Source organism: Sphaeramia orbicularis, chromosome 10, assembly GCF_902148855.1.
Source record: "Sphaeramia orbicularis chromosome 10, fSphaOr1.1, whole genome shotgun sequence".
Taxonomy (NCBI): domain Eukaryota; kingdom Metazoa; phylum Chordata; class Actinopteri; order Kurtiformes; family Apogonidae; genus Sphaeramia; species Sphaeramia orbicularis.
Genome location: NC_043966.1, coordinates 34,675,636 through 34,688,107, shown reverse-complemented (window position 1 = coordinate 34,688,107; position 12,472 = coordinate 34,675,636).

Genomic DNA, 12,472 nt, shown 5'->3' with positions numbered 1-12,472 from the left:
ACACATGTACAGGTGGATGACAGATTAAAGGAAAAGCCTAATGAGGGTTTTCTGTAGCTCTGTTGCTCCCATCCATAGGGTGGAGGGTTCATTGAATGGTTTAATGAGTGTGACAATGATGTGAATCATGTTATAACCTGCCTGTAGACAAAAGGCGACAGAGCCTTTTCTGTGGCAGGGCCAAGGCTCTGGAACGCTCTGCCCCAATATATCACATGTGCACAGTCCAGTGAGCACTTTAAATCTTTTTTGAAAACGCACCTATTTGCACTGGCTTTTGATACAAGTGTATGACTTTTATTTATTTTATCTTCTGATTGTATTTTAGATGCTGTTTATCCTGTTACTGTGTATTTGTTTTTATCAGTTTTAATATATCTGGCATTTATTCTTATTTTACTAGTTTTAGTATATCTTGCATTTGTATCTAGAACTTTGTACAGCACTTTGGGCACTTTGCATTCTTTTAAATATGTTATATAAAAAGTCTTGATCTTGACCTTGATCACTGTCACAGTCATCAGATAATTGAACTGAAAGGTTTTACACAGCACTCTCCATCATTATCATCAAAACTCCAAATGAAGGAATAGGCTATCTTTAGAAGAATATGTTCCATCCCTATCAGTGGAGTTCACAGACATGCAGAATCAATAAACGGGGAGAGCCCTGAATGCAGGATTCATCTGAAAGTTCACACAAACTACCACACACTTAATGCTGCAGTAACATTTGACTTTGTAGAAATGAGGTTTCTGATGAACATTTATAAATGCAAATGCAATCCACCTTTTTTTCGTTCTTTCTTTCTTTCTTTCTTTCTTTCTTTCTTTCTTTCTTTCTTTCTTTCTTTCTTTCTTTCTTTCTTTCTTTCTTTCTTTCTAACTTCTTCCCTTGAATGTTCCATTTTGCTGCATATGTAACACAATTTCTTGAAAATTCACTTCACTGAAGCATGATATTGACTGCAGTGAAACCCTGTGCCAAAAGAAGCCGGAAATGTATGACTAATATATGTCAAAGAGAAGAGAGAAAGTTGTTGTGTGAACTTAAATTTGTCATACTCTTCAGTGATATGCACATGTGATGGAAAATTCACACTTAAGAAGACAAGTCACATTAACTTGAGGATTTCTTGACTGTATATTCTGATGAAGATGTAAAAGCTACCCAGCTGTTTTCAGTATCAGCCAAATGGAAATGTACTGAACTTTCATCTTAAGATTAATTCCAGACCTTGTCTTTTTTTTTTTGCATGGATGATTTTAATCAGTGATATTGAACATATGAAAGGTTAAAAAAAGAGTATTCATTTTGGGTACATGTCTTTCATTTCACATCACCAATGTCTGTGTTCAATGGATCCGTTCTGCATACCATATTAATACTCAGTATATTCAACTAAACCTGAGATCTGTGCTTGTACCAAACCTTTTTTTAGATCAGTCTATAGCTCATTTCTATAAAAAGCTCTGTCAGTATGCCAGTCCATGTTGGAATGGTTTGACAGAATATCACTTATTTTGCACAACAGTTAACTTGGGGTCCAACATCCAACACCATGTATTACAGACACAATATCTATACAAATGTTTCACATACTTTTGTGTAAATAAACAGTAGAATGTACCTTTCCAGACGGACAGGTCAGGGCGTGAATATGTGTCACTTCCAAAAAGTTGTCTCCCCAGCGGTGACCTTGGTAACCACCCCCTTCCACCTCTACCAGTATCATACTATGGGACTGGCAAATAAAACTATTACTTTATTAATTTATTAATTTGTGACACTATGACTGGAAACTGGGCTCTGTTCCATTTGTCACTGTTGTTACCTCAACTGCTTTGTATTATGGGATATTTATACTGGTGAAGATTTCACAGCTTGAATACTATAGTGTTTATAGCGTATGAATAAATAATTATGTTTATATCCTAATACTTATCATATTATTTATATCTTAAAAATACTCAGTAATGTGTTGTTTGTTGTGTAATAATTAATAATAATAAGATTCTATTATTGAATTTCAGATACTACCTTCAACTAAAGAAAGAGCTGACTCGATTTTGGTGGCCAAAGGTCAAAGGTCCAAGTCAATGTGACCTCACAAAACACTTTTCTATATTAACTACGCATACTTTAGAGAGCTACATTAAGCGATTGTGATTCGAGGATAGTGGATGCAGCTGATTGAACTTTTGGTTCTTGTTCGATTATATATGAGTATGGTTACAGCTGTATTGAGGTTGTACAGAAACTGTGCAGATGGTCTTAATGAGCTCATCTACAGTCACACCAGATGATGATGAGGCTGATGTTTACCTCCGCCAGGAGGTATTGTGATCACTTTGCTTTGTGTGCGTAGGTGTGTGCGTGTTTGTTTGTTTGTTAGCAAGATAACTCAAAAAGTTATGGACGGATTTTCAGGAAATTTTCAGGAAATATTGATACTGGCACAAGAACGAAATGTGGTGATCGGGGGGGGGGGGGGCAGATCTGTCTTGGCGGAGGTCTGCGCTCTCCGAGTGCTTTTCTTGTTTATATTGTATCTTCTCACATACACGCAGTGGAATGGGTGAAAATAGGTTGGAGGGACGAGCAGGGGTTAACACAGGAAAATAAGTGTTGGTTTAACATTACACTCACTGTGTGTTACTGGGTTTTTCCATGCACAATTATAGCTACTCAGTCTGGGGACTAGTCATCTGTGCAAATCTCTGCAATCTCTGTTCTCTAAGTGCAATCAGAGTAATGCCTTGTTAAAGACTGCTAGTATTTCCAACAACATAGTGACAGTGAAAGTGTCTGAGCGGCAAGAATAGTTGCTTATTTCCAAACATGCATTCTAGTACTGGGACACTGTTATCACAAACTATTTGCTGTCTGTGTATCTTGGCTGTGTTTTACTGAAGATGTGAGTGAGACTGAACTGAAATTACAGAATTGTTTCTGCAGTGGAAATTTTGCTTGTGTTGTTGTCAAGGGGACTCTCATCACCCAGGTTACTTCTATTCTCACATCAGTCACATAAGAGAGTAAGAATCAACAAAGGAGTGAATATGCATGAGCAAGCATTATGACCCTAGGCACTATGAGAAGCAAATGTCTCAAATTAATAGCTTTAGTTGAGCGCCTAATGGAGATAGATGTAACTTCTCACAATGATGAACATCTGCAATCTTGGCTTGAGAAGGACAGGACAGGATGAGGATAATTGGAGGTTATTTTCACACTAATGACTTTATGGCACAATAACACAGCCCAGCAATTCTGCAGAAATCACAGGTTGAACTACACAGGGGTGCATGATTTAGCTGAGTGCGGTCACCAACTGTGCTATATTTCTATTCTGAAAAAAGCTTTTTCATTTCCTTGTCCTGGAACAGTGTGTTATCTTCACAGTAACCATCAGTTAATCTCTGACCCATTTCTGCATGCAAAACTTGGAAACGTGCATGCACACCCTCACAAGCACTAATACAGATGAAAAATGGACACTACATTTGTTCCTGTTACATTTGGGCCAAAATGTCTGGGTCACATGATAGAATATATGAGCAAACGAAAGAAAATAGTCACAGTAAGGTTTAAAAAAAAAAAAAAAAAAAAAAAAAAAGTTATATTTCACAGCTGACATGGTTTATCCCCACATCTTTGGACAGAATAAATGCTGAAGGTATAGTTGATTGCACTTCTTTTATTTCATGTCACTGGTGTAACTGATCAGGTTTTGACCTTTGAGGAGAGATTCGTTGCCAAAACAGAGAGGTCAACTTTGTAAGCCACCACCAGTGTGACCCTACAAGCACTTATGTCAAACAGAGTATAAAAAGTAATGGGAATGGTACTTAATGTGTGAAACATTAACTCAATGAAAAGAAACTAATGTTACATGTCCATGTCTTATAATATCATCACTGTCCACAACTGTAACAAGAAAGATCAGTTGGAAAGGAACAAAACACACCCATCGTGTATGTTTTTTTGTTTTGTTTTGTTTTTTAGGATATTAAAGAGCAAAACACACCTAAAACTTACTGACTGGACAGCAGTACGGAAAATAAAATATCACTGGTCATTTACTGAATATGGAAGCCCATTGTTTCACTGAAACATTTGTCTTCTTGTTTGTCAAGAACATTTTGCAACTTTCTTTACCTTTCTGAGACAAAAAAAGCTTTCTTCAACCTACACAAGTTATTCATGCAAAAAAAAAAAAAAGTAATAATACAGTAAAAGCAGAGATAAAACCTGTTGCTGAAATAATGGAAAAAATATCTGAATGATTATAAATGAAAAAATAAAGTCATATGATCATAAAATTAGAAATGTTGTGGCTAAAAACGAGACTGAAAAGGGATCTAGACCAAAAGGGAACTGAAAGGGTACCCTTCCTCTTATTTGATCCCTTTTGTTCGCATAGTAATTGAATGTGGAGTAAATGAGGTTAAATAACACAGAAAATACTATGTAACAAACCGAATAAAGTTCATTGTATTTTTTTCACTGCATGTCAATAGGAGTCTATACTATAATCTAATTTGTCATCTTAAACCATGTCTGCACATCAGTTTCTTTCTAGCAAATGTGTGTTTATCTCTAAACACTAAAAAAGGAAGTGCTGATTGCTAATGTGAGGCTGCTAAGCTGTGTGACTGGGTGGTGTTTTCTGTATTTTTTCAGCTTGGCCTTTTCTTTTGGTTCCTCTTTTCCACTGCCAGGAGACACACTGTTCAGAACTTATCAGATACCACTCAGAGGAAGAAGCAAATTGAGGTTGCATAACCACTAAGGGCTCACATCGAGGTCAGTGACTTTTTGCTGTTGCTTGGTTGATGTCAGTCACCCATGGTCTTTTGAACATTTCACAGCGGAAACCCCAGAAACAAAACATAATAACATAACATGACGACACGATAAGGGGAGATGCTGGAAACCGATTGAATGAAAATAAGGACTATAATATGAGTCCTCTTTACCTGTGTTGGATGTGAGCGTAGTCTAAAGGGGAATCACATTCAGTGTCAGAACAACAAATGTACATTGAGGGTTTTTGTGTTTTGAAGTCGGCTCTACATAACCCTTGGACTATGTTCTCAGTTCACCAAAGTAAACATGTCAGCTCACTGGCAGGTTGGTAAAAAACAAAGCGTGGCAAACCGCACTTATATGAGCTCACTTACAAAACATGTTCTTGAGCCTTCAATAGAACCTCTAATGTGAGATTCATTGGGTATTACAGCCCAACGTCTTTACAAGAACTTCAATCAGAGTGAGGTCAACTGATCTCAATTCTTTTATTTATGGAACATTAAAGATTTGTGCTATATTTAGGTCCTTTGTGTTTCTAGATTTTCTTATTCATCCCCATCTTCTTCCTGTTTTTTTTCTTCTTCTATTCGAGGCTAAACTTGTGAAATTTGACACATTGTTTTTTTCACCATGTTTCTTATTAGCACATTATGCGCTCCATTGCTTCACTAATATTTTTTATGCATCTATAGCATCACCAGTGTGTTGAAAGTGTGTTCATGCCCATCGAGGCACCACTCCATTTCTTCCATCAAGTGGAGTTCAAAGCATCATTTGACCTGTGATGGAGTTTTTACATTCTTAGACATTCATCCATGCCAAACAAATGACCCAAATAGGACATGAGCTCATACCTCACTTACACTCTCACATAAAAAATGCCATCAGAAGGGAAGAGTTTACAACTGTGTCAGTGATGTGTGAAGAAACCTTTGACTTTCTGCGCCACTATTGCAGCAGTGTCCAGTTTTATGGACTCCATCCCTGTTTGCAACTTTATCACAGATACCAGTGCATGCTAATTCTTTTGGCTGAATCTGTGAGGTCAGTCAAACTCATTTTCTGTCTTATATGCACATTCTCATCCATATTAATATTCTTACTGAATGCACTGTAAACTACAATAACACTCCCCATCAATCCATATAATCCACTGTTAACATTTAAACATGCCCAGGGTCAGATAAAAGACTGTGTCTGCATAATGTGTCGCTCAAGGACACTTAAAAAGACGTTTTGTCCAAGATATCACCAGGATGACTGGGACTGTTTCCTATTAATTAGTCTGTTTTTGCTTTTGCTTGGTTTGTTTTTGTCTACTTTAATTATCATTATGTACTTGTGATATGGTATACTATGCGTTTCTACACAAGCAGGGCAGTTATGAGGCGTTATGGGAAATTAGGGGAAGTTAGGAAGATGAATGATTATTTGTCTTGAGCAGGGAAAATAACACATTCTCAACAATAATAACTAAACGCCCAGTACTACAGGAAAACAAGAGAGATTGCCATTAGTATGTATCAATTGCTGTGCATGATGAAATTTCCAATCATGACAAGTAAACAAATAAAAATACAGTAAATTAGAATTTATACTAATAAATTTGCTAGACACCAGATGTATCTGACTGCACAATGAACTGAAGTTTTCTCTATTTGCACTGTTTATTTATTTGATAATGACACCAACAACTACTGTAATTCTTTGCACACTGCAAAAATCCAAATCTTACCAAGTGTATTTTTCTTATTTCTAGTCAACACATCATAAGTCACATTTAAAATAAGACATAATCCCCAAAAAGTAACTCGTAAGTGAGGTATAAGAACTTATTTTTAGACAATAGATCTTGAAAATCTCATTTCAGGAAACTTGTTCCATTGGAAGATTTTTTTTTGCTTCAAGATTTTTTTTTTTGCAAAAAAATCTTGAATTAAGCAAAAAAAAAAAAAAAAAAAAAAATCTGCCAATGGAACAAGTGAAACTTATCTTGGTAAGATTTCTTGAAATAAGATTTTCAAGATCTACTGTCTAATAATAAGTTCTAATATCTCACTTACAAGTTACTCTTTAGGTGATTATATCTTATTTTAAGTGTAATGAGATATTTTGACTAGAAATGAGAAAAATACACTTGGTAAGAGTTTGATTTTTGCAGTGCATGACCTTTTATGCAGTTCCTTCTGTTTCTCCAGTCAGCTATCACAGCACATGAATGTTCCCTGGCGATGAAAAGCAGGACAGAGAAACATGGAAACTCTTGGCTTTGGGTAGCTGTGGGGGCTTATGCTGTGTGTGTGTGTGTGTGTGTGTGTGTGTGTGTGTGCGTGTGTGTGTGTGTGTGTGTGTGTGTGTGTGTGTGTGCGTGCGTGTGTGTGTGTAAGAATGTGTGCATGTGAAAAACAGTGAACTGAAGACAGCAAAAACCCCACCAAAGTTGACTGTCCCATGTCAGGTTTCATCAGTCAGTGGTGCAGCAGTGTGATAATATGTAGTTCCTACTCCTCAGGGGAATGAGATGACAGAAAACAGAATGCAATATGTGGGTTTGCTGTATACTGACACCACGATTTCACCCTCTTATTGTATTTCTCTGCCCTACTGTAGTCTCTGGTTTAGAAGCTGGCCACAGCATTGATTATTCTCCTTGTTTGGAGAGAGATAGTGTAGTCAGAGTCTCATATAAAACTTTGTCTGTAGCCAACCGCCTGGGTAATTGGAAACCTCATTTAGCAGAATGGTGACGTACAACAGTTAGTACAAATGCTGACGTGCTTAGCAGTCGGAAATATTCACACATGGGCATGCATATGCCAAGACACACACATGCAGTTGTAAATCCTCCCCCAAGGGTCACAGTTAGCGGCTAATGTTAGCTGTGGAGAAGAGAATGTCTGCAGAGGTCCCCAGACCAGGTTTCATACCACTGCCTGCTGCTCAGTCAGTCATTCACTTTTATACTATGTGACCTAGTTTGCGTGATCTGTGACCCCCTTTCGAAGAGGATGGTGCGGTTCACTTGTCTTTTGAACCAGACTGTCAAGCAGGGTTCCTCCTTGCCACTTAACCAGATTCCAGTCTGCATAGTGTAGACATTTTCCTCCACATAGTTGTTTTCTTCTTTATTTTGTGCTTTACCCACTTTACTTTGCTTTGCCATAAATACCATCTGGCAAACATGCATTCTACTGAAAGTTCCTATCGGTTTTATAAGGTAATTTTCATCTTGATGTCAATGATGGGCTTTTTCATGTTTTTATACCAACTTTCATTCCCTGCGTTTGCTTTTCGCAGGGAGTAGCCTATCTGTGAGATACATGCCTTTCCTTACATGCAGTGTGATGGGAGTCACTAGACATCATTCTGTAGGCTTGCAGGTTAAAGTGATGCTACAAAGAGCACAGGGTGTGCACATGGTGTCCAAATCATTGGCTCTTCTTTAACATTAAATTTGTGTCATTGCTCAGGTAGTTGTGTCCTGTGATAACGGGGGGGGGGGGTCTATTTAAATATCCCCTTTTACTCTTGCTCATATGCATTACCATCAGTACATAAGCAGGCACTATGGTAGTATAAAATGCCTCTCCATTAACAAAGGAAAATTACAACAGGAAACACATCTGATACCATTTCACAACATTAAAATCCTGTTTATTGTCAACATAGCTGCTGTCATAGTGACCCGAGCACATAACTTACATTAGAAAAGCACTGATGTACAAGTAGCTGAGCTCTGGATACTGTCCAGCCCATATTCATATATATATATATATATATATATATATATATATATATATATATATATATGTATATATATATAGTACAGTATAAACCTACTGACATGTCACATTACTGAACAAAGAAACATTTTTTTACTAACTGAAACTGGTTCTGAAGAGGAACTGATAAAGTTAAAGGGATTACTGATGCGTACCTTCCTCAAATCAGGACTGATTAAACTTCTGTATCATGCCTACGTTGTCATAAAAGCTTGTTTTATGACTATTGTGACTGTGGCAGCCTTTCACTTATGATAATATATAGTAAAAATACTCCATCTCCATCATCTCCATCTGGATGCTCTTCAAATGTTACCACAATTTGAAAGAAAATATGAATTATGTTGCCTTGTAATGTTTTTTCTTGAAAAATAAAACAAGTACTACTCTCAAATACTGGTTGAAGACAGTAATGGACTGCATCCAGAATATGTTGCTTTAAGAGTCAAAATACTTTAGATGTTGAGAGAGGAAAACACACATTTTGAGACAGCAAACTCAATTCTCCATAATATTCCCTATCTAAATATCCAGTATTGGTCCTATGAGACTGGAGATTAAATGCTTACGATCCCCAATAAAACACTCATTTACTCTGAGGGAGATCCCTGTGCAGTTATTATAGGCAAGGCCAAACAAACTGAGCTTCAACTAATTATGGAAAACCTTGCTCCAACCTTCTGTGTGCATTGAATCCCTTGACCTTGTTCTGTTCAGGTAAAGATTTGCAGAATTTAATTTCTGTGGTAAAGCTTGGCCTAGATCAGCAAAGAACAGCCAACCTCTGTGGTTTTACCCTTTGCAAGAGATGATCATCCTTCACGCTGACACAATCAATACTGCTCTGTGAGACACAGCTTACAAATTCAAATCAAAGCCTCAGATACAGTGGCCTTTCCTCCTCCTCCCCTTTCCTATCCCAGCACTCATCTCTACTCATTATCAGTGCTGCCTGGATGGGCTTGGACTTTCCACTGATTGGTTGGAGCATTGATTTGAATCATAAATTACAACAAAAGCTGTTTTTCAAAGGGGAGGTTTGGTTTCTTTAACATTTACAGGCATAAGAGGTCAGAAGAATTTGTATTCTCAAAGGTAGTTAGTATGGATAACATGTTTTGTTTTTTTTGTTTTTTTGTGATTCAGAAAGCCAACACTGTCATTTCCCTTATTTTATATAAGGAGAATTAACTAGACTATATAAGGAGAATTAACAGATACAAATGATAATCTCTAATCTTCCTTTATACATTCAACAGCTCAATAAAATAAGTATAATGAGTCACTATAAGCTCACATTCTCTGAAAATCTCCATATGAAGTCCATTTTCATGAGAACCAGTGAAGTTGCACAGCCTGTTTTAGACACAATGTAACGCAAAAGGATTGTTAAACAACTGTTTTGAGATAATAAAGGGGTCATAGAAGCAGGTTCTCCAAGCATATACTTCCATTGCTCAACCTGACACAAAACTGTCACTCAAAAACTATGCAGATGGAGGAGACAAGATGAGCTGCTACAAACACGTGCAGTGTTAAAAATGTATGTAAAAGTATTTTGTTTATGTTTGCACAAGTGTTTGTATTCAGGAGTGGGTTGCGGTGGATAAACTCAAGTCTGTAACTGTCGGCCAGTTTTACAGTTTCAAGATAAAAATGTGTATAGTTTGTGCTTGTGTGCTTTTAATGGGTTTCACAGAGTGCAACGTTGTGTGCACATTGTGCTTTTTAGCATGCTACTAGCATGACTATGATAATGGTAAAGTCAGTCATGTGTGTCAGCGCTGAATATTATTTATAGTATACAAACACAAATATTATGAATGGCAATGAGGTTTTGGTTAGATGTTCATGGTCCTTATAGGATGAATCCTAATGTCTATGTCTGACTTTTACAATATTAGTCTACTGGTAGTTGAAGATTAAGTGAAATACATCTGCTGGAAACTAAAGACCATTCTTGTACAATTCTTTTAACAGAAACATTGTTATTTTACATGTGCAGATTGCAGAACTACATTAGAGGTACACCTTATAGTGATTATACGCATTAATGGAGTGATAAGCCACAGTGCGATGTGCCAGAGAGTGATCTTCTGGCATCCTACTTTAGAATCACACATTAAGATGTTGAACATGGAGTTAACTGTCCACATGTACTGTGCTTTTGTCCCTTCATATTTACTATAGAGTGAGGTAAAACTACAACAGAAAAAGTAAAAACAATACTAGTTTATGGCTCAGGAACTCAATGTGTGATATGACAAACCACTGCTATTAGAAATAAATGTCTAAACCATATATGAGTGTGATTAAAAGACAGAACTATGTGGAAGTGCATTACAGTAGGAAGATATTAATAATACAAACCTTCCACTTCTGTGTTTCCCCTGATTCTGCAGGGAGGGGGTTTGTTATTCTGCCATGAAGGCACCTGACCGTGCATCCACTAAGGTTACATAAGGTTGGTGAAACTATCAGCTGACAGTGTTATCTACATTCACCACCGCAATTAATGCAACCTGATGCTTTAAGTTCACTTATATTTCGTAAAAATAAACCTTGTTTAACCCCTTGAGACCCACGTCCATATATGAAGGCTTTATATTGAGGCACTTTACACAACATTCCTCTTCTCTTCAACCTGTTGTCCTCATTAGACTGATGTTGTCCTTCTTGAATCAAATACTGGTAGTAGAAGGACTTTACATCCAACATGTTGTCAAATCACTTTACAGGTTAATCTGTAATAAAAGTGGATAAAATGTGAAATCTTAACAAATGATATGGTTGACACCTGTTTATTCATGAAAAACATAGTTTGATACACCATGCAAACTTGATAATCTTCAGCAACAGTAACATACAAGCAGAAGGAAAATCTTAAATAATCAAGGCTTTGTTGCTTTATTTGCCATGTTCAGACACTGGACTACAGAGTGTAATGCTTTGTTGTGTACTGGTGACACACACTGGCATTATTAAGTAAAACAAACCCATATCCCTATATTCAAAGACAAAACTTACAGAACCAGTCTGACTTAATAATATAATAACCAGTCTGATTTAATAATATACTACTAATAATAATGCATGCAAAATAACAGTTTGGGACTAAGCTATCAAAATGATGCAACAGCAATAAACTAGGGATGATGAAGAGGCAAAGTATATAAATATCATAGCCTCATAATGTAGTTCTGCAGTATGTGTTTACAGTATGTACTCACAGGCTGTGTAAATGACGCTGACCCTATTTGAACCCCATCATTTCTCATCAGCTTTTCCATAACCTTATTTCCTTTAGGGCACAGGCAGTTCCTCTACCCACCCTCTTCTCTTGTTTTCTGGTCTTCCCCATCCTTGTTGTGGTTCCTGTCTGGTGAGACCTTGTGAATGTGAAATACAATATAAGCCTCTACTCTACTCGCTCTGTGAATTATCAACAACTTGGGGTCAAAAGGTGAGTTTACATGTTTAGTGATTAAGATAGTGTGGTCAGCTGCACAAGTTAACCCTTCCTGACTCTTCACAAAAAAGGCAAAAATGGCCTATAATTAATTGATCATTTCTTTTTTGCCAGTTTGTTTTGATTTATCCAAACCAAACAGTTATTGTACCGACTTCATATGCTGGAAAATAATCCCCTGAGACTGATAGATGAATTATCTTCTTGAAAAATTAAAATTAGTGGCTAAGAATCAAATCACTGTGTCAGTTAGGTTTCATGATGTTATATTGATACAAAGTGAGCATAATGGATATAATCAGTGTGTCAGGGTTATATGTTCTCATGTTTCTGAAGTAAGGTTTGGCACAGTGGAAACTGGTGGAAGTGGAAGATAGCTGTTGATAATCAAGTATTCATAAGCTGT